Source organism: Alligator mississippiensis, unplaced genomic scaffold, assembly GCF_030867095.1.
Source record: "Alligator mississippiensis isolate rAllMis1 unplaced genomic scaffold, rAllMis1 scaffold_142, whole genome shotgun sequence".
In the NCBI taxonomy this organism is placed as follows: domain Eukaryota; kingdom Metazoa; phylum Chordata; order Crocodylia; family Alligatoridae; genus Alligator; species Alligator mississippiensis.
In genome coordinates, this window is record NW_026775262.1 from 37,747 (window position 1) to 42,500 (window position 4,754).

Below are 4,754 nucleotides of genomic sequence, written 5' to 3' on the forward strand. Positions count from 1 at the left end.
GCCCCCGGGCCCGCCCGGCCTCCGCGCAGGGCACCGGGGAGAAGTAGGAATCGTGGCCGGGCTCCTGGAACTCCTGCCCGGCCTGCCCCGCGGAAGCATGCCGGGTTCTCCCGCCGCGCCGTGCAGGTTCTTCCGCCCCTCGCCGGGGTAGCCGGGCTCCAACCGCTGGGCCCCGCAGCCTGGAAGGGCCCCTGCGAGTCGCCCCCCGGCCTGCACGCCCGCCGTGCAGTCGACCGGGTCGAAGCCGGAATCGCGGCCGGGTTCCTGGAACTCTCGCCCGGCCTGCCCGCCCGGCCCGCCCCCCGGGCCGGGGCTCCAGTCGACTTGGAGCCAAACTCGGTTTTGACCCCCTCCTGCAGCACGGTCCGGCCCCGGAGGTTCCTCCGTCCGACCTCCTGGAACCCAAGATGGGCATCCAGGGTCCCGAAATCCGTGTCCCCGAAAATCTCCGCGAACCTTTCCTGGCAATATTGTAGATGCGGCACCCGGCCCAGCCACCGGGGGCAACCGCCGAAAGTGTCCGCCCTCCTGGAGCGAAGGCCCGGGCAAGGCCCGTTTCAAAAACCTCATACGGACTTCCGGAGCCCGAGCCCCGGCGCCAGGTCGACCCAGGGCCGACCTCCCGGGCCCCAGAGAGGCTCGTCTCCGCCGCGGAAGCCGCCCGCCGCCCGCGGCGAAGGCCCCCGGGCCCGCCCGGCCTCCGGGCAGGGCACCGGGGAGAAGTAGGAATCGTGGCCGGGCTCCTGGAACTCCTGCCCGGCCTGCCCCGCGGAAGCATGCCGGGTTCTCCCGCCGCGCCGTGCAGGTTCTTCCGCCCCTCGCCGGGGTAGCCGGGCTCCAACCGCTGGGCCCCGCAGCGTGGAAGGGCCCCTGCGAGTCGCCCCCCGGCCTGCACGCCCGCCGTGCAGTCGACCGGGTCGAAGCCGGAATCGCGGCCGGGTTCCTGGAACTCTCGCCCGGCCTGCCCGCCCGGCCCGCCCCCCGGGCCGGGGCTCCAGTCGACATGGAGCCAAACTCGGTTTTGACCCCCTCCTGCAGCACGGTCCGGCCCCGGAGGTTCCTCCGTCCGACCTCCTGGAACCCAAGATGGGCATCCAGGGTCCCGAAATCCGTGTCCCCGAAAATCTCCGCGAACCTTTCCTGGCAATATTGTAGATGCGGCACCCGGCCCAGCCACCGGGGGCAACCGCCGAAAGTGTCCGCCCTCCTGGAGCGAAGGCCCGGGCAAGGCCCGTTTCAAAAACCTCATACGGACTTCCGGAGCCCGAGCCCCGGCGCCAGGTCGACCCAGGGCCGACCTCCCGGGCCCCAGAGAGGCTCGTCTCCGCCGCGGAAGCCGCCCGCCGCCCGCGGCGAAGGCCCCCGGGCCCGCCCGGCCTCCGGGCAGGGCACCGGGGAGAAGTAGGAATCGTGGCCGGGCTCCTGGAACTCCTGCCCGGCCTGCCACGCGGAAGCATGCCGGGTTCTCCCGCCGCGCCGTGCAGGTTCTTCCGCCCCTCGCCGGGGTAGCCGGGCTCCAACCGCTGGGCCCCGCAGCCTGGAAGGGCCCCTGCGAGTCGCCCCCCGGCCTGCACGCCCGCCGTGCAGTCGACCGGGTCGAAGCCGGAATCGCGGCCGGGTTCCTGGAACTCTCGCCCGGCCTGCCCGCCCGGCCCGCCCCCCGGGCCGGGGCTCCAGTCGACTTGGAGCCAAACTCGGTTTTGACCCCCTCCTGCAGCACGGTCCGGCCCCGGAGGTTCCTCCGTCCGACCTCCTGGAACCCAAGATGGGCATCTAGGGTCCCGAAATCCGTGTCCCCGAAAATCTCCGCGAACCTTTCCTGGCAATATTGTAGATGCGGCACCCGGCCCAGCCACCGGGGGCAACCGCCGAAAGTGTCCGCCCTCCTGGAGCGAAGGCCCGGGCAAGGCCCGTTTCAAAAACCTCATACGGACTTCCGGAGCCCGAGCCCCGGCGCCAGGTCGACCCAGGGCCGACCTCCCGGGCCCCAGAGAGGCTCGTCTCCGCCGCGGAAGCCGCCCGCCGCCCGCGCCGAAGGCCCCCGGGCCCGCCCGGCCTCCGGGCAGGGCACCGGGGAGAAGTAGGAATCGTGGCCGGGCTCCTGGAACTCCTGCCCGGCCTGCCCCGCGCATGCATGCCGGGTTCTCCGGCCGCGCCGTGCAGGTTCTTCCGCCCCTCGCCGGGGTAGCCGGGCTCCAACCGCTGGGCCCCGCAGCCTGGAAGGGGCCCTGGGAGTCGCCGCCGGCCTGCACGCCCGCCGTGCAGTCGACCGGGTCGAAGCCGGAATCGCGGCCGGGTTCCTGGAACTCTCGCCCGGCCTGCCCGCCCGGCCCGCCCCCCGGGCCGGAGCGCCAGTCGACATGGAGCCAAACTCGGGGTTGACCCTCGCCTGCAGCACGGTCCGGCCCCGGAGGTTCCTCCGTCCGAGCTCCTGGAACCCAAGATGGGCATCTAGGGTCCCGAAACCCGTGTCCTCGAAAATCTCCGCGAACCTTTCCTGGCAATATTGCAGATGCGGCACCCGGCCCAGCCACCGGGACGAACCGCCGAAAGTGTCCGGCCTCCTGGAGCGAAGGCCCGGGCAAGGCCCGTTTGAAAAACCTCATACGGACTTCCAGGGCCGGAGCCCCGGCGCCAGGTCGACCGCGGGCCTCCCTCCCGGGGCCCAGCACGGCTCGTCTCCCCCGCGGGAGCAGCCCGCCGCCCTCGCCGAAGGCCCCCGGACCTGCCCGGCCTCCGGGCAGGGCACCGGGGAGAAGCCGGAATCGCGGCCGGGCTCCTGGAACTCTCGCCCGGCCAAGCCGCTCGGCCCGCCCCTGGGCCGGAGCTCCAGTCGACATGGAGCCAAACTCGCGGTTGAACCTCTCCTGCAGCACGGTCCGGCCCCGGAGGTTCCTCCGTCCGAGCTCCTGGAACCCAAGATGGGCATCTAGGGTCCCGAAACCCGTGTCCCCGAAAATCTCCGCGGACCTTTCTCGGCAATATTGTAGATGCGGCACCCGGCCCAGCCGCCGGGAGCAACCGCCGAAAGTGTCCGGCCTCCTGGAGCGAAGGCCCGGGCACGGCCCGTTTGAAAATCCTCATACGGACTTCCAGGGCCGGAGCTCGGGAGCCAGGTCGACCCCGGGCCTCCCTCCCGGGCGTTAGGGCGGCTCGTCTCCCCCGCGGGAGCAGCCCGCTGCCCGCAGCCGAAGGCCCCCGGACCCGCCCGGCCTCCGGGCAGGGCACCGGGGAGAAGCCGGAATCGCGGCCGGGCTCCTGGAACTCTCGCCCGGCCAAGCCGCTCGGCCCGCCCCTGGGCCGGAGCTCCAGTCGACATGGAGCCAAACTCGCGGTTGAACCCCTCCTGCAGCACGGTCCGGCCCCGGAGGTTCCTCCGTCCGAGCTCCTGGAACCCAAGATGGGCATCTAGGGTCCCGGAAACCGTGTCCCCGAAAATCTCCGCGGACCTTTCTCGGCAATATTGTAGATGCGGCACCCGGCCCAGCCACCGGGACGAACCGCCGAAAGTGTCCGCCCTCCTGGAGCGAAGGCCCGGGCACGGCCCGTTTGAAAAACCTCATACGGACTTCCGGAGCCCGAGCCCCGGCGCCAGGTCGACCCAGGGCCAACCTCCCGGGCCCCAGAGAGGCTCGTCTCCCCCGCGGGAGCAGCCCGCCGCCCGCGCCGAAGGCCCCCGGACCTGCCCGGCCTCCGGGCAGGGCACCGGGGAGAAGCCGGAATCGCGGCCGGGTTCCTGGAACTCTCGCCCGGCCCGCCCCTGGGCCGGAGCTCCAGTCGACATGGAGCCAAACCCGGGGTTGACCCCCTCCTGCAGCACGGTCCGGTCCCGGAGGTACCCCTGCCCGACCTCCTGGAACCCAAGATGGGCAACTAGGGTCCCGAAAAGCGTGTCCCCGAAAATCTCCGCGGACCTTTCCTGGCAATATTGTAGATGCGGCACCCGGCCCAGCCACCGGGGGCAACCGCCGAAAGTGTCCGCCCTCCTGGAGCGAAGGCCCGGGCACGGCCCGTTTGAAAAACCTCATCGGGACTTCCAGGGCCGGAGCCCCGGCGCCAGGTCGACCCCGGGCCTCCCTCCCGGGGCCCAGCACGGCTCGTCTCCCCCGCGGGAGCATCCCGCCGCCCGCGCCGAAGGCCCCCGGACCTGCCCGGCCTCCGGGCAGGGCACCGGGGAGAAGTCGGAATCGCGGCCGGGCTCCTGGAACTCCCGCCCGGCCTGCCCCGCGGAGTCCTGCCCGGGCTCCCGCCGCCTTGGCCCGGGACGACCACCCCTCGGCGGGGTGCCTCGGCTCCGACCCCGGAGGCCCGGGTCCCTGCCGGGGCCCTTGGACCCGCCCCCCGGGCTGCCCTTCCACGGAGCCCTTGACCGGGACGAGATCGGAATTGTGGCCGAGCTCCTGGAACTCTCGCCCGGCCTGACCGCCTTCTCCGGCCCTTTTCCGGTTTTCCCCGTTGACCTGGCTCCAAACTCGGGTTTGGCCCCTCAGCACGGCAGGGTTCTGCCCCGAAGATCCCTCTGACCGGCTTTCTGGAACCGAACATGGGCATTGAGGGTCCTTAAAAACGTGTTCTCGAAAATCTCCGCGAACGTTTCTTGGCTATATTGTAGATGCGGCACCCGGCCCAGCCACCGGGACGAACCGCCGAAAGTGTCCGCCCTCCTGGATCGAAGGCCCGGGCAAGGCCCGTTTCAAAAACCTCATACGGACTTCCGTGGGGGGGGCGGGCACCAGGTCAACCCCACGTATGCC